General features: G+C 37.2%; 10 non-coding genes across 10 annotated transcripts; all 10 read left to right on the top strand.

The window, feature by feature from the left end:
• The first annotated feature begins 814 nt into the window (after positions 1–814).
• On the top strand, positions 815–888 carry TRNAI-AAU (transfer RNA isoleucine (anticodon AAU)). Its single transcript has one exon. It is a non-coding gene; the product is annotated as a tRNA-Ile (tRNA).
• A 7,740-nt stretch (positions 889–8,628) lies between these two features.
• Positions 8,629–8,702, top strand: TRNAI-AAU (transfer RNA isoleucine (anticodon AAU)). The gene has a single exon. It is a non-coding gene; the product is annotated as a tRNA-Ile (tRNA).
• Positions 8,703–9,431: 729 nt separating this feature from the next.
• Positions 9,432–9,505, top strand: TRNAF-AAA (transfer RNA phenylalanine (anticodon AAA)). The gene has a single exon. It is a non-coding gene; the product is annotated as a tRNA-Phe (tRNA).
• A 729-nt stretch (positions 9,506–10,234) lies between these two features.
• On the top strand, positions 10,235–10,308 carry TRNAI-AAU (transfer RNA isoleucine (anticodon AAU)). The gene has a single exon. It is a non-coding gene; the product is annotated as a tRNA-Ile (tRNA).
• Positions 10,309–13,932: 3,624 nt separating this feature from the next.
• On the top strand, positions 13,933–14,006 carry TRNAI-AAU (transfer RNA isoleucine (anticodon AAU)). The gene has a single exon. It is a non-coding gene; the product is annotated as a tRNA-Ile (tRNA).
• A 571-nt stretch (positions 14,007–14,577) lies between these two features.
• On the top strand, positions 14,578–14,651 carry TRNAI-AAU (transfer RNA isoleucine (anticodon AAU)). The gene has a single exon. It is a non-coding gene; the product is annotated as a tRNA-Ile (tRNA).
• A 2,176-nt stretch (positions 14,652–16,827) lies between these two features.
• On the top strand, positions 16,828–16,901 carry TRNAI-AAU (transfer RNA isoleucine (anticodon AAU)). The gene has a single exon. It is a non-coding gene; the product is annotated as a tRNA-Ile (tRNA).
• A 572-nt stretch (positions 16,902–17,473) lies between these two features.
• TRNAI-AAU (transfer RNA isoleucine (anticodon AAU)) lies at positions 17,474–17,547 on the top strand. Its single transcript has one exon. It is a non-coding gene; the product is annotated as a tRNA-Ile (tRNA).
• A 1,373-nt stretch (positions 17,548–18,920) lies between these two features.
• TRNAI-AAU (transfer RNA isoleucine (anticodon AAU)) lies at positions 18,921–18,994 on the top strand. The gene has a single exon. It is a non-coding gene; the product is annotated as a tRNA-Ile (tRNA).
• A 571-nt stretch (positions 18,995–19,565) lies between these two features.
• On the top strand, positions 19,566–19,639 carry TRNAI-AAU (transfer RNA isoleucine (anticodon AAU)). The gene has a single exon. It is a non-coding gene; the product is annotated as a tRNA-Ile (tRNA).
• Positions 19,640–24,704: the final 5,065 nt, after the last annotated feature.

Raw genomic sequence — 24,704 nt, 5'->3', positions numbered from 1 at the left:
GTCAATTCTCATTTAAGATTGGTTCCTATGCTTTTGATGGGCTCTCTAAGAATTAGTCAACTTTCAATGTATTTTACCTTTCACTGTAGACAGATCAAGCTTTGAGAGGTCAGTAGCTGGCTCAAAATTAGAGCAAGTTCATTAAAAGAGAGTAGATATGGGGCAAAAGTGGCCGGTTAGCTCAATCGGTTAGATCGTGGTGCTAACAATGCCAAGGTTGCGGGTTCGACCCTCGTGCTGGCCATTCCTTTGGCTTTCTGTTCACATTCAGTGACTTTTGGAAAAAGATCCGTAGGTTTTATCCATCCAATGTGTAAAATTAATTTACAAACTTGAAATAACTTGGGTAGAGTAAGAGAGTGGCCATGTTACATCGTCGTTAACCTTAAAGTATGACAGAGTAACGAATAGAAGCAAAATAGAAATATAAACTATTGTATGGCCAGAGATTTCAGTTTCTAAGCATTTTTTAAGAAGTTTTGGGCAACTGGAATTCGATATAACTGTAAATATTGACATCTAAGTCTATCACTAATTGTAATGCAGGCAAAAACTAATCCAAGCAATGGCGTAATTTACTGGCTCATCACGTGACAAGTTAGAGTGGTTGGTGGCAACATATTGCTCATAATATAAAAAAAGCTTTCAATTCTCATTTAAGATTGGTTCCTATGCTTTTGATGGGCTCTCTAAGAATTAGTAAACTTTCAACGTATTTTACCTTTCACTGTGAACAGATCAAGCTTTGAGAGGTCAGTAGCTGGCTCAAAATTAGAGCAAGTTCATTAAAAGAGAGTAGATATGGGGCAAAAGTGGCCGGTTAGCTCAATCGGTTAGAGCATGGTGCTAATAACGCCAAGGTTGCGGGTTCGACCCCCGTGCTGGCTATTCCTATGGCTTTCTGTTCACATCCAGTGACTTTTGGAAAAAGATCAGTAGGTTTTATCCATCTAATGTGTAAAATTAATTTACAAACTTGAAATAACTTGGTTAGAGTAAGAGAGTGGCCATGTTACATCGTCGTTAACCTTAAAGTATGACAGAGTAACGAATTGAGGCAAAATAGAAATATAATCTATTGTATGGCCAGAGATTTCAGTTTCTAAGCGTTTTTTAAGAAGTTTTGGGCAACTGGAATTCGATATAACTGTAAATATTGACAGCTAAGTCTATCACTAATTGTAATGCAGGCAAAACTAATCCAAGCAACTTGAAGCAAAATAGAAATATAATCTATTGTATGGCCAGAGATTTCAGTGTCTAAGCGTTTTTTAAGAAGTTTTGGGCAACTGGAATTCGATATAACTGTAAATATTGACAGCTAAGTCTATCACTAATTGTAATGCAGGCAAAAACTAATCCAAGCAATGGCGTAATTTACTGGCTCATCACGTGACAAGTTAGAGTGGTTGGTGGCAACATATTGCTCATAATATAAAAAAAGCTTGTCAATTCTCATTTAAGATTGGTTCTTATGCTTTTGATGGGCTCTCCAAGAATTAGTCAACTTTCAACGTATTTTACCCTTAACTGTGGACAGATCAAGCTTTGAGAGGTCAGTAGCTGGCTCAAAATTAGAGCAAGTTCATTAAAAGAGAGTAGATATGGGGCAAAAGTGGCCAGTTAGCTTAATCAGTTAGAGCGTGGTGCTAATAACGCCAAGGTTGCGGGTTCGACCCTCGTGCTGGCCATTCCTTTGGCTTTCTGTTCACATCCAGTGACTTTTGGAAAAAGATCCGTAGGTTTTATCCATCCAATGTGTAAAATTAATTAACAAACTTGAAATAACTTGGTTAGAGTAAGAGAGTGGCCATGTTACATCGTCGTTAACCATAAAGTATGACAGAGTAACTAATTGAAGCAAAATAGAAATATAATCTATTGTATGGCCAGAGATTTCAGTTTCAAAGCGTTTTTTAAGAAGTTTTGGGCAACTGGAATTCGATATAACTGTAAATATTGACAGCTAAGTCTATCACTAATTGTAATGCAGTCAAAAACTAATCCAAGCAATGGCGTAATTTACTGGCTCATCACGTGACAAGTTAGAGTGGTTGGTGGCAACATATTGCTCCTAATATAAAAAAAGCTTGTCAATTCTCACTTAAGATTGGTTCCTATGCTTTTGATGGGCTCTCTAAGAATTAGTCAACTTTCAACGTATTTTACCTTTCACTGTGGACAGATCAAGCTTTGAGAGGTCAGTAGCTGGCTCAAAATTAGAGCAAGGTCATTAAAAGAGAGTAGATATGGGGCAAAAGTGGCTGGTTAGCTCAATCGGTTAGAGCGTGTTGCTAATAACGCTAAGGTTGCGGGTTCGACCCCCGTGCTGGCCATTCCTTTGGCTTTCTGTTCACATCCAGTGACTTTTGGAAAAAGATCCGTAGGTTTTATCCATCCAATGTGTAAAATTAATTTACAAACTTGAAATAACTTGGTTAGAGTAAGAGAGTGGCCATGTTACATCGTCGTTAACCTTAAAGTATGACAGAGTAACGAATTAAAGCAAAATAGAAATATATTCTATTGTATGGCCAGAGATTTCAGTTTCTAAGCGTTTTTTAAGAAGTTTTGGGCAACTGGAATTCGATATAACTGTAAATATTGACAGCTAAGTCTATCACTAATTGTAATGCAGGCAAAACTAATCCAAGCAACATGAAGCAAAATAGAAATATAATCTATTGTATGGCCAGAGATTTCAGTTTCTAAGCGTTTTTTAAGAAGTTTTGGGCAACTGGATTTCGATATAACTGTAAATATTGACAGCTAAGTCTATCACTAATTGTAATGCAGGCAAAAACTAATCCAAGCAATGGCGTAATTTACTGGCTCATCACGTGACAAGTTAGAGTGGTTGGTGGCAACATATTGCTCATCATATAAAAAAAGCTTGTCAATTCTCATTTAAGATTGGTTCCTATGCTTTTGATGGGCTCTCTAAGAATTAGTCAACTTTCAACGTATTTTACCTTTCACTGTGGACAGATCAAGCTTTGAAAGGTCAGTAGCTGGCTCAAAATTAGAGCAAGTTCATTAAAAGAGAGTAGATACGGGACAAAAGTGGCCGGTTAGCTCAATTGGTTAGAGCGTGGTGCTAATAACGCCAAGGTTGCGGGTTCGACCCCCGTGCTGCCCATTCCTTTGGCTTTCTATTCACATCCAGTGACTTTTGGAAAAAGATCCGTAGGTTTTATCCATCCAATGTGTAAAATTAATTTACAAACTTGAAATAACTTGGTTAGAGTAAGAGAGTGGCCATGTTACATCCTCGTTAACCATAAAGTATGACAGAGTAACGAATTGAAGCAAAATAGAAATATAATCTATTGTATGGCCAGAGATTTCAGTTTCTAAACGTTTTTTAAGAAGTTTTGGGCAACTGGAATTCGATATAACTGTAAATATTGACAGCTAAGTCTATCACTAATTGTAATGCAGTCAAAAACTAATCCAAGCAATGGCATAATTTACTGGCTCATCACGTGACAAGTTAGAGTGGTTGGTGGCAACATATTGCTCATAATATAAAAAAAGCTTGTCAATTCTCACTTAAGATTGGTTCCTATGTTTTTGATGGGCTCTCTAAGAATTAGTCAACTTTTAACGTATTTTACCTTTCACTGTGGACAGATCAAGCTTTGAGAGGTCAGTAGCTGGCTCAAAATTAGAGCAAGTTCATTAAAAGAGAGTAGATATGGGGCAAAAGTGGCCGGTTAGCTCAATCGGTTAGAGCGTGTTGCTAATAACGCCAAGGTTGCGGGTTCGACCCCCGTGCCGGCCATTCTTTTGGCTTTCTGTTCACATCCAGTGACTTTTGGAAAAAGATCCGTAGGTTTTATCCATCCAATGTGTAAAATTAATTTACAAACTTGAAATAACTTGGTTAGAGTAAGAGAGTGGCCATGTTACATTGTCGTTAACCTTAAAGTATGACAGAGTAACGAATTGAAGCAAAATAGAAATATAATCTAATGTAAGGCCAGAGATTTCAGTTTCTAAGCGTTTTTTAAGAAGTTTTGGGCAACTGGAATACGATATAACTGTAAATATTAACAGCTAAGTCTATCACTAATTGTAATGCAGGCAAAACTAATCCAAGCAACTTGAAGCAAAATAGAAATATAATCTATTGTATGGCCAGAGATTTCAGTTTCTAAGCGTTTTTTAAGAAGTTTTGGGCAACTGGAATTCGATATAACTGTAAATATTGACAGCTAAGTCAATCACTAATTGTAATGCAGGCAAAAACTAATCCAAGCAATGGCGTAATTTACTGGCTCATCACGTGACAAGTTAGAGTGGTTGGTGGCAACATATTGCTCATAATATAAAAAAAGCTTGTCAATTCTCATTTAAGATTGGTTCCTATGCTTTTGATGGGCTCTCTAAGAATTAGTCAACTTTCAATGTATTTTACCTTTCACTGTGGACAGATCAAGCTTTGAGAGGTCAGTAGCTGGCTCAAAATTAGAGCAAGTTCATTAAAAGAGAGTAGATATGGGGCAAAAGTGGCCGGTTAGCTTAATCGGTTAGAGTGTGGTGCTAATAACGCCAAGGTTGCGGGTTCGACCCTCGTGCTGGCCATTCCTTTGGCTTTCTGTTCACATCCAGTAACTTTTGGAAAAAGATCCGTAGGTTTTATCCATCCAATGTGTAAAATTAATTTACAAACTTGAAATAACTTGGTTAGAGTAAGAGAGTGGCCATGTTACATCGTCGTTAACCATAAAGTATGACAGAGTAACGAATTGAAGCAAAATAGAAATATAATCTATTGTATGGCCAGAGATTTCAGTTTCAAAGCGTTTTTTAAGAAGTTTTGGGCAACTGGAATTCGATATAACTGTAAATATTGACAGCTAAGTCTATCACTAATTGTAATGCAGTCAAAAACTAATCCAAGCAATTGCGTAATTTACTGGCTCATCACGTGACAAGTTAGAGTGGTTGGTGGCAACATATTGCTCATAATATAAAAAAAGCTTGTCAATTCTCACTTAAGATTGGTTCCTATGCTTTTGATGGGCTCTCTAAGAATTAGTCAACTTTCAACGTATTTTACCTTTCACTGTGGACAGATCAAGCTTTGAGAGGTCAGTAGCTGGCTCAAAATTAGAGCAAGTTCATTAAAAGAGAGTAGATATGGGGCAAAAGTGGCCGGTTAGCTCAATCGGTTAGAGCGTGTTGCTAATAACGCCAAGGTTGATGGTTCAACCCCCGTGCTGGCCATTCCTTTGGCTTTCTGTTCACATCCAGTGACTTTTGGAAAAAGATCCGTAGGTTTTATCCATCCAATGTGTAAAATTAATTTACAAACTTGAAATAACTTGGTTAGAGTGAGAGAGTGGCCATGGTACATCGTCGTTAACCTTAAAGTATGACAGAGTAACGTATTAAAGCAAAATAGAAATATATTCTATTGTATGGCCAGAGATTTCAGTTTCTAAGCGTTTTTTAAGAAGTTTTGGGCAACTGGAATTCGATATAACTGTAAATATTGACAGCTAAGTCTATCACTAATTGTAATGCAGGCAAAACTAATCCAAGCAACTTGAAGCAAAATAGAAATATAATCTATTGTATGGCCAGAGATTTCAGTTTCTAAGCGTTTTTTAAGAAGTTTTGGGCAACTGGATTTCGATATAACTGTAAATATTGACAGCTAAGTCTATCACTAATTGTAATGCAGGCAAAAACTAATCCAAGCAATGACGTAATTTACTGGCTCATCACGCGACAAGTTAGAGTGGTTGGTGGCAACATATTGCTCATCATATAAAAAAAGCTTGTCAATTCTCATTTAAGATTGGTTCCTATGCTTTTGATGGGCTCTCTAAGAATTAGTCAACTTTCAACGTATTTTACCTTTCACTGTGGACAGATCAAGCTTTGAAAGGTCAGTAGCTGGCTCAAAATTAGAGCAAGTTCATTAAAAGAGAGTAGATATGGGGCAAAAGTGGCCAGTTAGTTAAATTGGTTAGAGCGTGGTGCTAATAATGCCAAGGTTGCGGGTTCGACCCCCGTGCTGCCCATTCCTTTGGCTTTCTATTCACATCCAGTGACTTTTGGAAAAAGATCCTTAGGTTTTATCCATCCAATGTGTAAAATTAATTTACAAACTTGAAATAACTTGGTTAGAGTAAGAGAGTGGCCATATTATATCTTCGTTAACCATAAAGTATGACAGAGTAACGAATTGAAGCAAAATAGAAATATAATCTATTGTATGGCCAGAGATTTCAGTTTCTAAACGTTTTTTAAGAAGTTTTGGGCAACTGGAATTCGATATAACTGTAAATATTGACAGCTAAGTCTATCACTAATTGTAATGCAGTCAAAAACTAATCCAAGCAATGGCGTAATTTACTGGCTCATCACGTGACAAGTTAGAGTGGTTTGTGGCAACATATTGCTCATAATATAAAAAAAGCTTGTCAATTCTCACTTAAGATTGGTTCCTATGTTTTTGATGGGCTCTCTAAGAATTAGTCAACTTTTAACGTATTTTACCTTTCACTGTGGACAGATCAAGCTTTGAGAGGTCAGTAGCTGGCTCAAAATTAGAGCAAGTTCATTAAAAGAGAGTAGATATGGGGCAAAAGTGGCCGGTTAGCTCAATCGGTTAGAGCGTGTTGCTAATAACGCCAAGGTTGCGGGTTCGACCCCCGTGCTGGCCATTCCTTTGGCTTTCTGTTCACATCCAGTGACTTTTGGAAAAAGATCCGTAGGTTTTATCCATCCAATGTGTAAAATTAATTTACAAACTTGAAATAACTTGGTTAGAGTAAGAGAGTGGCCATGTTACATCGTCGTTAACCAAAAAGTATGACAGAGTAACGAATTAAAGCAAAATAGAAATATATTCTATTGTATGGCCAGAGATTTCAGTTTCTAAGCGTTTTTTAAGAAGTTTTGGGCAACTGGAATTCGATATAACTGTAAATATTGACAGCTAAGTCTATCACTATTTGTAATGCAGGCAAAACTAATCCAAGCGACTTGAAGCAAAATAGAAAAATAATCTAATTTATGGCCAGAGATTTCAGTTTCTAAGTGTTTTTTAAGAAGTTTTGGGCAACTGGAATTCGATATAACTGTAAATATTGACAGCTAAGTCTATCACTAATTGTAATGCAGGCAAAAACTAATCCAAGCAATGGCGTAATTTACTGGCTCATCACGTGACAAGTTAGAGTGGTTGGTGGCAACATATTGCTCATAATATAAAAAAAGCTTGTCAATTCTCATGTAAGATTGGTTCCTATGCTTTTGATGGGCTCTCTAAGAATTAGTCAACTTTCAACGTATTCTACCTTTCACTGTGGACAGATCAAGAGGTCAGTAGCTGGCTCAAAATTAGAGCAAGATCATTAAAAGAAAGGTTGCGGGTTCTACCCCCGTGCTCGCCATTCCTTTGGCTTTCTATTCACTTCCAGTGACTTTTGGAAAACGATCCGTAGGTTTTATCCATTCAATGTGTAAAATTAATTTACAAACTTGAAATAACTTGGTTAGAGTAGGAGAGTGGCCATGTTACATCTTCGTTAACCTTAAAGTATGACAGAGTAACGAATTGAAGCAAAATAGAAATATAATTTATTGTATAACCAGAGATTTCAGTTTCTAAGCGTTTTTTAAGAAGTTTTGGGCAACTGGAATTCGATATAACTGTAAATATTGACAGCTAAGTCTTTCACTAATTGTAATGCAGGCAAAAACTAATCCAAGCAATGGCGTAATTTACTGGCTCATCACGTGACAAGTTAGAGTGGTTGGTGGCAACATATTGCTCATAATATAAAAAAAGCTTGTCAATTCTCATTTAAGATTGGTTCCTATGCTTTTGATGGGCTCTCTAAGAATTAGTCAACTTTCAACGTATTTTACCTTTCACTGTGGACAGATCAAGCTTTGAAAGGTCAGTAGCTGGCTCAAAATTAGAGCAAGATCATTAAAAGAGAGTAGTTATGGGGCAAAAGTGGCCGGTTAGCTCAATCGGTTAGAGTGTGGTGCTAATAACGCCAAGGTTGCGGGTTCGACCCCCATGCTGGCCATTCCTTTGGCTTTCTGTTCACATCCAGTGACTTTTGGAAAAAGATCCGTAAGTTTTATTCATCCAATGTGTAAAATTAATTTACAAACTTGAAATAACTTGGTTAGAGTAAGAGAGTGGCCATGTTACATCGTCGTTAACGTTAAAGTATGACAGAGTAAAGAATTGAGGCAAAATAGAAATATAATCTATTGTATGGCCAGAGATTTCAGTTTCTAAGCGTTTTTTAAGAAGTTTTGGGCAACTGGAATTCGATATAACTGTAAATATTGACAGCTTAGTCTATCACTAATTGAAATGCAGTCAAAAACTAATCCAAGCAATGGCGTAATTTACTGGCTCATCACGTGACAAGTTAGAGTGGTTGGTGGCAACATATTGCTCATAATATAAAAAAAGCTTGTCAATTCTCATTTAAGATTGGTTCCTATGCTTTTGATGGGCTCTCTAAGAATTAGTCAACTTTCAACGTATTTTACCTTTCACTGTGGACAGATCAAGCTTTGAGAGGTCAGTAGCTGGCTCAAAATTAGAGCAAGATCATTAAAAGAGAGTAGATATGGGGCAAAAGTGGCCGGTTAGCTCAATCGGTTAGAGCGTGGTGCTAATAACGCCAAGGTTGCGGGTTCGACCCCTGTGCTGGCCATTCCTTTGGCTTTCTATTCACATCCAGTGACTTTTTGAAAAAGATCCGTAGGTTTTATCCATCCAATGTGTAAAATTAATTTACAAACTTGAAATAACTTGGTTAGAGTAAGAGAGTGGCCATGTTACATCATCGTTAACCTTAAAGTATGACAGAGTAACGAATTGAAGCAAAATAGAAATATAATCTATTGTATGGCCAGAGATTTCAGTTTCTACGCGTTTTTTAAGAAGTTTTGGGCAACTGGAATTTGATATAACTGTAAATATTGACAGCTAAGTCTATCACTAATTGTAATGCAGGCAAAACTAATACAAGCAACTTGAAGCAAAATAGAAATATAATCTATTGTATGGCCAGAGATTTCAGTTTCTAAGTGTTTTTTAAGAAGTTTTGGGCAACTGGAATTCGATATAACTGTAAATATTGACAGCTAAGTATATCACTAATTGTAATGCAGGCAAAAACTAATCCAAGCAATGGCGTAATTTACTGGCTCATCACGTGACAAGTTAGAGTGGTTGGTGGCAACATATTGCTCATAATATAAAAAAAGCTTGTCAATTCTCATTTAAGATTGGTTCCTATGCTTTTAATGGGCTCTCTAAGAATTAGTCAACTTTCAACGTATTTTACCTTTCACTGTGGACAGATCAAGCTTTGAGAGGTCAGTAGCTGGCTCAAAATTAGAGCAAGTTCATTAAAACAAAGTAGATATGGGGCAAAAGTGGCCGGTTAGCTCAATCGGTTAGAGCGTGGTGCTAAAAACGCCAAGGTTGCGGGTTCGACCCCCGTGCTGGCCATTCCTTTGGCTTTCTGTTCACATCCAGTGACTTTTGGAAAAAGATCCGTAGGTTTTATCCATCCAATGTGTAAAATTAATTTACAAACTTGAAATAACTTGATTAGAGTAAGAGAGTGGCCATGTTACATCGTCGTTAACCTTAAAGTATGACAGAGTAACGAATTGAAGCAAAATAGAAATATAATCTATTGTATGGCCATAGTATTCAGTTTCTAAGCGTTTTTTAAGAAGATTTGGGCAACTGGAATTCGATATAACTGTAAATATTGACAGCTAAGTCTATCACTAATTGTAATGCAGGCAAAACTAATCCAAGCGACTTGAAGCAAAATAGAAATATAATCTATTGTATGGCCAGAGATTTCAGTTTCTAAGCGTTTTTTAAGAAGTTTTGGGCAACTGGAATTCGATATAACTGTAAATATTGACAGCTAAGTCTATCACTAATTGTAATGCAGGCAAAAACTAATCCAAGCAATGGCATAATTTACTGGCTCATCACGTGACAAGTTAGAGTGGTTGGTGGCAACATATTGCTCATAATATAAAAAAAGCTTGTCAATTCTCATTTAAGATTGGTTCCTATGCTTTTAATGGGCTTTTTAAGAATTAGTCAACTTTCAACGTATTTTACCTTTCACTGTGGACAGATCAAGCTTTGAGAGGTCAGTAGCTGGCTCAAAATTAGAGCAAGTTCATTAAAACAAAGTAGATATGGGGCAAAAGTGGCCGGTTAGCTCAATCGGTTAGAGCGTGGTGCTAATAACGCCAAGGTTGCGGGTTCGACCCCCGTGCTGGCCATTCCTTTGGCTTTCTGTTCACATCCAGTGACTTTTGGAAAAAGATCCGTAGGTTTTATCCATCCAATGTGTAAAATTAATTTACAAACTTGAAATAACTTGGTTAGGGTAAGAGAGTGGCCATGTTACATCGTCGTTAACCTTAAAGTATGACAGAGTAACGAATTGAAGCAAAATAGAAATATAATCTATTGTATGGCCATAGTATTCAGTTTCTAAGCGTTTTTTAAGAATATTTGGGCAACTGGAATTCGATATAACTGTAAATATTGACAGCTAAGTCTATCACTAATTGTAATGCAGGCAAAACTAATCCAAGCGACTTGAAGCAAAATAGAAATATAATCTATTGTATGGCCAGAGATTTCAGTTTCTAAGCGTTTTTTAAGAAGTTTTGGGCAACTGGAATTCGATATAACTGTAAATATTGACAGCTAAGTCTATCACTAATTGTAATGCAGGCAAAAACTAATCCAAGCAATGGCATAATTTACTGGCTCATCACGTGACAAGTTAGAGTGGTTGGTGGCAACATATTGCTCATAATATAAAAAAAGCTTGTCAATTCTCATTTAAGATTGGTTCCTATGCTTTTGATGGGCTCTTTAAGAATTAGTCAACTTTCAACGTATTTTACCTTTCACTGTGGACAGATCAAGCTTTGAGAGGTCAGTAGCTGGCTCAAAATTAGAGCAAGTTCATTAAAAGAGAGTAGATATGGAGCAAAAGTGGCCAGTTAGCTCAATCGGTTAGAGCGTGGTGCTAATAACACCAAGATTGCGGGTTCGACCCCCGTGCTGGCCAATCCTTTGGCTCTCTGTTCACATGCAGTGACTTTTGGAAAAAGATCCGTAGGTTTTATCCATCCAATGTGTAAAATTAATTTACAAACTTGAAATAACTTGGTTAGAGTAAGAGAGTGGCCCTGTTACATCGTCGTTAACCTTAAAGTATGACAGAGTAACGAATTGAAGCAAAATAGAAATATAATCTATTGTATGGCCAGAGATTTCAGTTTCTAAGCGTTTTTTAAGAAGTTTTGGGCAACTGGAATTCGATATAACTGTATATATTGACAGCTAAGTCTATCACTAATTGTAATGCAGGCAAAACTAATCAAGCGACTTGAAGCAAAATAGAAATATAATCTATTGTATGGCCAGAGATTTCAGTTTCTAAGCGTTTTTTAAGAAGTTTTGGGCAACTGGAATTCGATATAACTGTAAATATTGACAGCTAAGTCTATCACTAATTGTAATGCAGGCAAAAACTAATCCAAGCAATGGCGTAATTTACTGGCTCATCACGTGACAAGTTAGAGTGGTTGGTGGCAACATATTGCTCATAATATAAAAAAAGCTTGTCAATTCTCATTTAAGATTGGTTCCTATGCTTTTGATGGGCTCTCTAAGAATTAGTCAACTTTCAACGTATTTTACCTTTCACTGTGGACAGATCAAGCTTTGAGAGGTCAGTAGCTGGCTCAAAATTAGAGCAAGTTCATTAAAATAGAGTAGATATGGGGCAAAAGTGGCCGGTTAGCTCATTCGGTTAGAGTGTGGTGCTAATAAAGCCAAGGTTGCGAGTTCGACCTCCGTACTGGCCATTCCTTTGGCTTTCTGTTCACATCCAGTGACTTTTGGAAAAAGATCCGTAGGTTTTATCCATCCAATGTGTAAAATTAATTTACAAACTTGAAATAACTTGGTTAGAGTAAGAGAGTGGCCATGTTACATCGTCGTTAACCTTAAAGTATGACAGAGTAACGAATTGAAGCAAAATAGAAATATAATCTATTGTATGGCCAGAGATTTCAGTTTCTAAGCGTTTTTTAAGAAGTTTTGGGCAACTGGAATTCGATATAACTGTAAATATTGACAGCTAAGTCTATCACTAATTGTAATGCAGGCAAAAACTAATCCAAGCAATGGCGTAATTTACTGGCTCATCACGTGACAAGTTAGAGTGGTTGGTGGTAACATATTGCTGATAATATAAAAAAAGCTTGTCAATTCTGATTTAAGATTGGTTCCTATGCTTTTGATGGGCTCTCTAAGAATTAGTCAACTTTCAACGTATTTTACCTTTCACTGTGGACAGATCAAGCTTTGAGAGGTCAGTAGCTGGCTCAAAATTAGAGCAAGTTCATTAAAACAGAGTAGGTATGAGGCAAAAGTGGCCGGTTAGCTCAATCGGTTAGAGCGTGGTGCTAATAGCGCCAAGGTTGCGGGTTTGACCCCCGTGCTGACCATTCCCTTGGCTTTCTGTTCACGTCCAGTGACTTTTGGAAAAAGATCCGTAGGTTTTATCCATCCAATGTGTAAAATTAATTTACAAACTTGAAATAACTTGGTTAGAGTAAGAGAGTGGCCATGTTACATCGTCGTTAACCTTAAAGTATGACAGAGTAAGGAATTGAAGCAAAATAGAAATATAATCTGTTGTATGGCCAGAGATTTCAGTTTCTAAGCGTTTTTTTAGAAGTTTTGGGCAACTGGAATTCGATATAACTGTAAATATTGACAGCTAAGTCTATCACTAATTGTAATACAGGCAAAACTAATCCAAGCGACTTGAAGCAAAATAGAAATATAATCTATTGTATGGCCAGAGATTTCAGTTTCTAAGCGTTTTTTAAGAACTTTTGGGCAACTGGAATTCAATATAACTGTAAATATTGACAGCTAAGTCTATCACTAATTGTAATGCAGGCAAAAACTAATCCAAGCAATGGCGTAATTTACTGGCTCATCCCGTGACAAGTTAGAGTGGTTGGTGGCAACATATTGCTGATAATATAAAAAAAGCTTGTCAATTCTCATTTAAGATTGGTTCCTATGCTTTTAATGGGCTCTCTAAGATTTAGTCAACTTTCAACGTATTTTACCTTTCACTGTGGACAGATCAAGCTTTGAGAGGTCAGTAGCTGGCTCAAAATTAGAGCAAGTTCATTAAAACAGAGTAGATATGGGGCAAAAGTGTCCGGTTAGCTCAATCGGTTAGAGCGTGGTGCTAATAACGCCAAGGTTGCGGGTTCGACCCCCGTGCTGGCCATTCCTTTGGCTTTCTGTTCACATCCACTGACTTTTGGAAAAAGATCCGTAGGTTTTATCCATCCAATGTGTAAAATTAATTTACAGACTTGAAATAACTTGGTTAGAGTAAGAGAGTGGCCATGTTACATCGTCGTTAACCTTAAAGTATGACAGAGTAACGAATTGAAGCAAAATAGAAATATAATCTATTGTATGGCCAGAGATTTCAGTTTCTAAGCGTTTTTTAAGAAGTTTTGGGCAACTGGAATTCGATATAACTGTAAATATTGACAGCTAAGTCTATCACTAATTGTAATGCAGGCAAAAACTAATCCAAGCAATGGCGTAATTTACTGGCTCATCACGTGACAAGTTAGAGTGGTTGGTGGCAACATATTGCTCATAATATAAAAAAAGCTTGTCAATTCTCATTTAAGATTGGTTCCTATGCTTTTGATGGGCTCTCTAAGAATTAGTCAACTTTCAACGTATTTTACCTTTCACTGTGGACAGATCAAGCTTTGAGAGGTCAGTAGCTGGCTCAAAATTAGAGGAAGATCATTAAAAGAGAGTAGATATGGGGCAAAAGTGGCCGGTTAGCTCAATCGGTTAGAGTGTGGTGCTAATAACGCCAAGGTTGCGGGTTCGACCCCCGTGCTGGCCATTCCTTTGGCTTTCTGTTCACATCCAGTGACTTTTGGAAAAAGATCCGTAAGTTTTATTCATCCAATGTGTAAAATTAATTTACAAACTTGAAATAACTTGGTTAGAGTAAGAGAGTGGCCATGTTACATCGTCGTTAACGTTCAAGTATGACAGAGTAAAGAATTGAGGCAAAAAAGAAATATAATCTATTGTATGGCCAGAGATTTCAGTTTCTAAGCGTTTTTTAAGAAGTTTTGGGCAACTGGAATTCGATATAACTGTAAATATTGACAGCTAAGTCTATCACTAATTGTAATGCAGTCAAAAACTAATCCAAGCAATGGCGTAATTTACTGGCTCATCACTTGACAAGTTAGAGTGGTTGGTGGCAACATATTGCTCATAATATAAAAAAAGCTTGTCAATTCTCATTTAAGATTGGTTCCTATGCTTTTGATGGGCTCTTTAAGAATTAGTCAACTTTCAACGTATTTTACCTTTCACTGTGGACAGATCAAGCTTTGAGAGGTCAGTAGCTGGCTCAAAATTAGCGCAAGTTCATTAAAAGAGAGTAGATATGGAGCAAAAGTGGCCAGGTAGCTCAATCGGTTAGAGTGTGGTGCTAATAACGCCAAGGTTGCGGGTTCGACCCCCGTGCTGGCCATTCTTTTGGCTCTCTGTTCACATCCAGTGACTTTTGGAAAAAGATCCGTAGGTTTTATCCATCCAATGTGTAAAATTAATTTACAAACTTGAAATAACTTGGTTAGAGTAAGAGAGTGGCCATGTTACATCGTCGTTAACCTTAAAGTATGACAGAGTAACGAATTGAAGCAAAATAGAAATTTAATCTATTGTATGGCCAGAGATTTCAGTTTCTAAGCGTTTTTTAAGAAGTTTTGGGCAACTGGAATTCGATATAACTGTATATATTGACAGCTAAGTCTATCACTAATTGTAATGCAGGCAAAACTAATCAAGCGACTTGAAGCAAAATAGAAATATAATCTATTGTATGGCCAGAGATTTCAGTTTCTAAGCGTTTTTTAAGAAGTTTTGGGCAACTGGAATTCGATATAACTGTAAATATTGACAGCTAAGTCTATCACTAATTGTAATGCAGGCAAAAACTAATCCAAGCAATGGCGTAATTTACTGGCTCATCACGTGACAAGTTAGAGTGGTTGTTGGCAACATATTGCTCATAATATAAAAAAAGCTTGTCAATTCTCATTTAAGATTGGTTCCTATGCTTTTGATGGGCTCTCTAAGAATTAGTCAACTTTCAACGTATTTTACCTTTCACTGTGGACAGATCAAGCTTTGAGAGGTCAGTAGATGGCTCAAAATTAGAGCAAGTTCATTAAAATAAAGTAGATATGGGGCAAAAGTGGCCGGTTAGCTCATTCGGTTAGAGTGTGGTGCTAATAAAGCCAAGGTTGCGGGTTCGACCTCCGTACTGGCCATTCCTTTGGCTTTCTGTTCACATCCAGTGACTTTTGGAAAAAGATCCGTAGGTTTTATCCATCCAATGTGTAAAATTAATTTACAAACTTGAAATAACTTGGTTAGAGTAAGAGAGTGGCCATGTTACATCGTCGTTAACCTTAAAGTATGACAGAGTAACGAATTGAAGCAAAATAGAAATATAATCTATTGTATGGCCAGAGATTTCAGTTTCTAAGCGTTTTTTAAGAAGTTTTGGGCAACTGGAATTCGATATAACTGTAAATATTGACAGCTAAGTCTATCACTAATTGTAATACAGGCAAAACTAATCCAAGCGACTTGAAGCAAAATATAAATATAATCTATTGTATGGCCAGAGATTTCAGTTTCTAAGCGTTTTTTAAGAAGTTTTGGGCAACTGGAATTCGATATAACTGTAAATATTGACAGCTAAGTCTATCACTAATTGTAATGCAGGCAAAAACTAATCCAAGCAATGGCGTAATTTACTGGCTCATCACGTGACAAGTTAGAGTGGTTGGTGGCAACATATTGCTCATAATATAAAAAAAGCTTGTCAATTCTCATTTAAGATTGGTTCCTATGCTTTTGATGGGCTCTCTAAGAATTAGTCAACTTTCAACGTATTTTACCTTTCACTGTGGACAGATCAAGCTTTGAGAGGTCAGTAGCTGGCTCAAAATTAGAGCATGTTCATTAAAAGAGAGTAGATATGGAGCAAAAGTGGCCGGTTAGCTCAATCGGTTGGAGCGTGGTGCTAATAACGCCAAGGTTGCGGGTTCGACCCCCGTGCTGGCCATTCCTTCGGCTTTCTGTTCACATCCAGTGACTTTTGGAAAAAGATCCGTAGGTTTTATCCATCCAATGTGTAAAATTAATTTACAAACTTGAAATATCTTGGTTAGAGTAAGAGAGTGGCCATGTTACATCGTCGTTAACCTTAAAGTATGACAGAGTAACGAATTGAAGCAAAATAGAAATATAATCTATTGTATGGCCAGAGATTTCAGTTTCTAAGCGTTTTTTAAGAAGTTTTGGGCAACTGGAATTCGATATAACTGTAAATATTGACAGCTATGTCTATTACTAATTGTAATGCAGGCAAAAACTAATCCAAGCAATGGCGTAATTTACTGGCTCATCACGTGACAAGTTAGAGTGGTTGGTGGCAACATATTGCTGATAATATAAAAAAAGCTTGTCAATTCTCATTTAAGATTGGTTCCTATGCTTTTGATGGGCTCTCTAAGAATTAGTCAACTTTCAACGTATTTTACCTTTCACTGTGGACAGGTCAAGCTTTGAGAGGTCAGTAGCTGGCTCAAAATTAGAGCAAGTTCATTAAAAGAGAGTAGATAAGGAGGAAAAGTGGCCGGTTAGCTCAATCGGTTAGAGCGTGGTGCTAATAACGCCAAGGTTGCGGGTTCGACCCCCGTGCTGGCCATTCCTTTGGCTTTCTGTTCACGTCCAGTGACTTTTGGAAAAAGATCCGTAGGTTTTATCCATCCAATGTGTAAAATTAATTTACAAACTTGAAATAACTTGGTTAGAGTAAGAGAGTGGCCATGTTACATCGTCGTTAACCTTAAAGTATGACAGAGTAACGAATTGAAGCAAAATAGAAATATAATCTATTGTATGGCCAGAGATTTCAGTTTCTAAGCGTTTTTTAAGAAGTTTTGGGCAACTGGAATTCGATATAACTGTAAATATTGACAGCTAAGTCTATCACTAATTGTAATGCAGGCAAAAACTAATCCAAGCAATGGCGTAATTTACTGGCTCATCACGTGACAAGTTAGAGTGGTTGGTGGCAACATATTGCTGATAATATAAAAAAAGCTTGTCAATTCTCATTTAAGATTGGTTCCTATGCTTTTGATGGGCTCTCTAAGAATTAGTCAACTTTCAACGTATTTTACCTTTCACTGTGGACAGGTCAAGCTTTGAGAGGTCAGTAGCTGGCTCAAAATTAGAGCAAGTTCATTAAAAAGAGAGTAGATAAGGGGGAAAAGTGGCCGGTTAGCTCAATCGGTTAGAGCGTGGTGCTAATAACGCCAAGGTTGCGGGTTCGACCCCCGTGCTGGCCATTCCTTTGGCTTTCTGTTCACATCCAGTGACTTTTGGAAAAAGATCCGTAGGTTTTATCCATCCAATGTGTAAAATTAATTTACAAACTTGAAATAACTTGGTTAGAGTAAGAGAGTGGCCATGTTACATCGTCGTTAACCTTAAAGTATGACAGAGTAACGAATTGAAGCAAAATAGAAATATAATCTATTGTATGGCCAGAGATTTCAGTTTCTAAGCGTTTTTTAAGAAGTTTTGGGCAACTGGAATTCGATATAACTGTAAATATTGACAGCTAAGTCTATCACTAATTGTAATGCAGGCAAAAACTAATCCAAGCAATGGCGTAATTTACTGGATCATCACGTGACAAGTTAGAGTGGTTGGTGGTAACATATTGCTGATAATATAAAAAAAGCTTGTCAATTCTCATTTAAGATTGGTTCCTATGCTTTTGATGGGCTCTCTAAGAATTAGTCAACTTTCAACGTATTTTACCTTTCACTGTGGACAGGTCAAGCTTTGAGAGGTCAGTAGCTGGCTCAAAATTAGAGCAAGTTCTTAAAAGAGAGTAGATAAGGGGGAAAAGTGGCCGATTAGCTCAATCGGTTAGAGCGTGGTGCTAATAACGCCAAGGTTGCGGGTTCGACCCCCGTGCTGGCCATTCCTTTGGCTTTCTGTTCACATCCAGTGACTTTTGGAAAAAGATCCGTAGGTTTTATCCATCCAATGTGTAAAATTAATTTACAAACTTGAAATAACTTGGTTAGAGTAAGAGAGTGGCCATGTTACATCGTCGTTAACCTTAAAGTATGACAGAGTAACGAATTGAAGCAAAATAGAAATATAATCTATTGTATGGCCAGAGATTTCAGTTTCTAAGCGTTTTTTAAGAAGTTTTGGGCAACTGGAATTCGATATAACTGTAAATATTGACAGCTAAGTCTATCACTAATTGTAATACAGGCAAAACTAATCCAAGCGACTTGAAGCAAAATAGAAATATAATCTATTGTATGGCCAGAGATTTCAGTTTCTAAGCGTTTTTTAAGAAGTTTTGGGCAACTGGAATTCGATATAACTGTAAATATTGACAGCTAAGTCTATCACTAATTGTAATGCAGGCAATAACTAATCCAAGCAATGGCGTAATTTACTGTCTCATCACGTGACAAGTTAGAGTGGTTGGTGGCAACATATTGCTCATAATATAAAAAAAGCTTGTCAATTCTCATTTAAGATTGGTTCCTATGCTTTTGATGGGCTCTCTAAGAATTAGTCAACTTTCAACGTATTTTACCTTTCACTGTGGACAGATCAAGCTTTGAGAGGTCAGTAGCTGGCTCAAAATTAGAGGAAGATCATTAAAAGAGAGTAGATATGGGGCAAAAGTGGCCGGTTAGCTCAATCGGTTAGAGTGTGGTGCTAATAACGCCAAGGTTGCGGGTTCGACCCCCGTGCTGGCCATTCCTTTGGCTTTCTGTTCACATCCAGTGACTTTTGGAAAAAGATCCGTAAGTTTTATTCATCCAATGTGTAAAATTAATTTACAAACTTGAAATAACTTGGTTAGAGTAAGAGAGTGGCCATGTTACATCGTCGTTAACGTTCAAGTATGACAGAGTAAAGAATTGAGGCAAAAAAGAAATATAATCTATTGTATGGCCAGAGATTTCAGTTTCTAAGCGTTTTTTAAGAAGTTTTGGGCAACTGGAATTCGATATAACTGTAAATATTGACAGCTAAGTCTATCACTAATTGTAATGCAGTCAAAAACTAATCCAAGCAATGGCGTAATTTACTGGCTCATCACTTGACAAGTTAGAGTGGTTGGTGGCAACATATTGCTCATAATATAAAAAAAGCTTGTCAATTCTCATTTAAGATTGGTTCCTATGCTTTTGATGGGCTCTTTAAGAATTAGTCAACTTTCAACGTATTTTACCTTTCACTGTGGACAGATCAAGCTTTGAGAGGTCAGTAGCTGGCTCAAAATTAGCGCAAGTTCATTAAAAGCGAGTAGATATGGAGCAAAAGTGGCCAGGTAGCTCAATCGGTTAGAGTGTGGTGCTAATAACGCCAAGGTTGCGGGTTCGACCCCCGTGCTGGCCATTCTTTTGGCTCTCTGTTCACATCCAGTGACTTTTGGAAAAAGATCCGTAGGTTTTATCCATCCAATGTGTAAAATTAATTTACAAACTTGAAATAACTTGGTTAGAGTAAGAGAGTGGCCATGTTACATCGTCGTTAACCTTAAAGTATGACAGAGTAACGAATTGAAGCAAAATAGAAATTTAATCTATTGTATGGCCAGAGATTTCAGTTTCTAAGCGTTTTTTAAGAAGTTTTGGGCAACTGGAATTCGATATAACTGTATATATTGACAGCTAAGTCTATCACTAATTGTAATGCAGGCAAAACTAATCAAGCGACTTGAAGCAAAATAGAAATATAATCTATTGTATGGCCAGAGATTTCAGTTTCTAAGCGTTTTTTAAGAAGTTTTGGGCAACTGGAATTCGATATAACTGTAAATATTGACAGCTAAGTCTATCACTAATTGTAATGCAGGCAAAAACTAATCCAAGCAATGGCGTAATTTACTGGCTCATCACGTGACAAGTTAGAGTGGTTGGTGGCAACATATTGCTCATAATATAAAAAAAGCTTGTCAATTCTCATTTAAGATTGGTTCCTATGCTTTTGATGGGCTCTCTAAGAATTAGTCAACTTTCAACGTATTTTACCTTTCACTGTGGACAGATCAAGCTTTGAGAGGTCAGTAGATGGCTCAAAATTAGAGCAAGTTCATTAAAATAAAGTAGATATGGGGCAAAAGTGGCCGGTTAGCTCATTCGGTTAGAGTGTGGTGCTAATAAAGCCAAGGTTGCGGGTTCGACCTCCGTACTGGCCATTCCTTTGGCTTTCTGTTCACATCCAGTGACTTTTGGAAAAAGATCCGTAGGTTTTATCCATCCAATGTGTAAAATTAATTTACAAACTTGAAATAACTTGGTTAGAGTAAGAGAGTGGCCATGTTACATCGTCGTTAACCTTAAAGTATGACAGAGTAACGAATTGAAGCAAAATAGAAATATAATCTATTGTATGGCCAGAGATTTCAGTTTCTAAGCGTTTTTTAAGAAGTTTTGGGCAACTGGAATTCGATATAACTGTAAATATTGACAGCTAAGTCTATCACTAATTGTAATGCAGGCAAAAACTAATCCAAGCAATGGCGTAATTTACTGGCTCATCACGTGACAAGTTAGAGTGGTTGGTGGTAACATATTGCTGATAATATAAAAAAAGCTTGTCAATTCTGATTTAAGATTGGTTCCTATGCTTTTGATGGGCTCTCTAAGAATTAGTCAACTTTCAACGTATTTTACCTTTCACTGTGGACAGATCAAGCTTTGAGAGGTCAGTAGCTGGCTCAAAATTAGAGCAAGTTCATTAAAACAGAGTAGGTATGAGGCAAAAGTGGTCGTTAGCTCAATCGGTTAGAGCGTCGTGCTAATAACGCCAAGGTTGCGGGTTTGACCCCCGTGCTGGCCATTCCTTTGGCTTTCTGTTCACGTCCAGTGACTTTTGGAAAAAGATCCGTAGGTTTTATCCATCCAATGTGTAAAATTAATTTACAAACTTGAAATAACTTGGTTAGAGTAAGAGAGTGGCCATGTTACATCGTCGTTAACCTTAAAGTATGACAGAGTAAGGAATTGAAGCAAAATAGAAATATAATCTATTGTATGGCCAGAGATTTCAGTTTCTAAGCGTTTTTTAAGAAGTTTTGGGCAACTGGAATTCGATATAACTGTAAATATTGACAGCTAAGTCTATCACTAATTGTAATGCAGGCAAAACTAATCCAAGCAACTTGAAGCAAAATTGAAATATAGTCTATTGTATGGCCAGAGATTTCAGTTTCTAAGCGTTTTTTAAGAAGTTTTGGGCAACTGGAATTCGATATAACTGTAAATATTGACAGCTAAGTCTATCACTAATTGTAATGCAGGCAAAAACTAATCCAAGCAATGGCGTAATTTACTGGCTCATCACGTGACAAGTTAGAGTGGTTGGTGGCAACATATTGCTCATAATATAAAAAAAGCTTGTCAATTCTCATTTAAGATTGGTTCCTATGCTTTTGATGGGCTCTCTAAGAATTAGTCAACTTTCAACGTATTTTACCTTTCACTGTGGACAGGTCAAGCTTTGAGAGGTTAGTAGCTGGCTCAAAATTAGAGCAAGTTCATTAAAAGAGAGTAGATATGGGGCAAAAGTGGCCGGTTAGCTTAATCGGTTAGGGGCATGGTGCTAATAACGCCAAGGTTGCGGGTTCGACCCCCGTGCTGGCCATTCCTTTGGCTTTCTGTTCACATCCAGTGACTTTTCAAAAAAGAGCCGTAAATTTTATTCATCCAATGTGTAAAATTAATTTACAAACTTGAAATAACTTTGTTAGAGTAAGAGAGTGGCCATGTTACATCGTCGTTAACCTTAAAGTATGACAGAGTAACGAATTGAAGCAAAATAGAAATATAATCTATTGTATGGCCAGAGATTTCAGTTTCTAAGCGTTTTTTAAGAAGTTTTGGGCAACTGGAATTCGATATAACTGTAAATATTGACAGCTAAGTCTTTCACTAATTGTATCGCAGGCAAAACTAATCCAAGCGACTTTAAGCAAAATAGAAATATAATCTATTTTATGGCCAGAGATTTCAGTTTCTAAGCGTTTTTTAAGAAGTTTTGTGCAACTGGAATTCGATATAACTGTAAATATTGACAGCTAAGTCTATCACTAATTGTAATGCAGGCAAAACTAATCCAAGCAACTTGAAGCAAAATAGAAATATAATCTATTGTATGGCCAGAGATTTCAGTTTCTTAGCGTTTTTTAAGAAGTTTTGGGCAACTGGAATTCGATGTAACTGTAAATATTGACAGCTAAGTCTATCACTAATTGTAATGCAGGCAAAAACTAATCCAAGCAATGGCGTAATTTACTGGCTCATCACGTGACAAGTTAGAGTGGTTGGTGGCAACATATTGCTCATAATATAAAAAAAGCTTGTCAATTCTCATTTAAGATTGGTTCCTATGCTTTTGATGGGCTCTCTAAGAATTAGTCAACTTTCAACGTATTTTACCTTTCACTGTGGACAGGTCAAGCTTTGAGTGGTCAGTTGCTGGCTCAAAATTAGAGCAAGTTCATTAGAAGAGGGTAGATTTAGGGAAAAAGTGGCCGGTTAGCTTAATCGGTTAGAGCGTGGTGCTAATAACGCCAAGGTTGCGGGTTCGACCCCCGTGCTAGCCATTCCTTTGGCTTTCTGTTCACATCCAGTGACTTTTGGAAAAAGATCCGTAGGTTTTATCCATCCAATGTGTAAAATTAATTTACAAACTTGAAATAACTTGGTTAGAGTAAGAGAGTGGCCATGTTACATCGTCGTTAACCTTAAAGTATGACAGAGTAACGAATTGAAGCAAAATAGAAATATAATCTATTGTATGGCCAGAGATTTCAGTTTCTAAGCGTTTTTTAAGAAGTTTTGGGCAACTGGAATTCGATATAACTGTAAATATTGACAGCTAAGTCTATCACTAATTGTAATGGAGGCAAAAACTAATCCAAGCAATGGCGTAATTTACTGGCTCATCACGTGACAAGTTAGAGTGGTTGGTGGCAACATATTGCTCATAATATAAAAAAAGCTTGTCAATTCTCATTTAAGATTGGTTCCTATGCTTTTGATGGGCTCTCAAAGAATTAGTCAACTTTCAACGTATTTTACCTTTCACTGTGGACAGATCAAGCTTTCAGAGGTCAATAGCTGGCTCAAAATTAGAGCAAGTTCATTAAAAGAGAGTAGATATGTGGCAAACGTGGCCGGTTAGCTCAATCGGTTAGAGCGTGGTGCTAATAACGCCAAGGTTGCGGGTTTGACCCCCATGCTGGCCATTCCTTTGGCTTTCTGTTCACATCCAGTGACTTTTGGAAAAAGATCCGTAGGTTTTATCCATCCAATGTGTAAAATTAATTTACAAACTTGAAATAACTTGGTTAGAGTAAGAGAGTGGCCATGTTACATCGTCGTTACCTTAAAGTATGACAGAGTAACGAATTGAAGCAAAATAGAAATATAATCTATTGTATGGCCAGAGATTTCAGTTTCTCAGCATTTTTTAAGAAGTTTTGGGCAACTGGAATTCGATATAACTGTAAATATTGACAGCTAAGTCTTTCACTAATTGTAACGCAGGCAAAACTAATCCAAGCGACTTTAAGCAAAATAGAAATATAATCTATTTTATGGCCAGAGATTTCAGTTTCTAAGCATTTTTTAAGAAGTTTTGTGCAACTGGAATTCGATATAACTGTAAATATTGACAGCTAAGTCTATCACTAATTGTAATGCAGGCAAAACTAATCCAAGCAACTTGAAGGAAAATAGAAATATAATCTATTGTAGGGCCAGAGATTTCAGTTTCTTAGCGTTTTTTAAGAAGTTTTGGGCAACTGGAATTCGATGTAACTGTAAATATTGACAGCTAAGTCTATCACTAATTGTAATGCAGGCAAAACCTAATCCAAGCAATGGCGTAATTTACTGGCTCATCACTAGAGTTGAGCGCGGTTCGTGGTTCGTGGTTCTCCAGTTCGCGGCTCGAGTGATTTTGGGGCATGTTCTAGATCGAACTAGAACTCGAGCTTTTTGCAAAAGCTCGATAGTTCTAGAAACGTTCGAGAACGGTTCTAGCAGCCAAAAAACAGCTAAATCCTAGCTTGGTTTCTGCTGTAATAGTGTAAGTCACTCTGTGAATCAAACTATTATCACATTTCAGTGTATAGTGTGCGTGAACAGCGCCTTCAGATCACTGCTGTTTCTATAATGGCGATCGCCATTTTTTTTTTTTTTTTCTTGTCTTCCTTCCCTAAGCGCGCGCGTCTTGTGGGGCGGGCCAGCATGTCAGCCAATCACAGACACACACACACCTAAGTGGACTTTGAGCCAGAGAAGCAACGGCATGTGTGATAGGATCTGCATGTCACATGTCCCTGCATTAAAAAACCAGACATTTTCTTCACGAACGCCATTATCTGCCTTCTGCGTCTTTGGTGTCAGACATCAGTGTCGCAGCTCCGTCCTCCTGAGTCCTATAGCCGATA

The sequence above is a fragment of the Anomaloglossus baeobatrachus genome, chromosome 4 (genome assembly GCF_048569485.1).
Source record: "Anomaloglossus baeobatrachus isolate aAnoBae1 chromosome 4, aAnoBae1.hap1, whole genome shotgun sequence".
In the NCBI taxonomy this organism is placed as follows: Eukaryota; Metazoa; Chordata; class Amphibia; order Anura; family Aromobatidae; genus Anomaloglossus; species Anomaloglossus baeobatrachus.
This window is presented reverse-complemented; position numbering and strand designations above follow the sequence as displayed.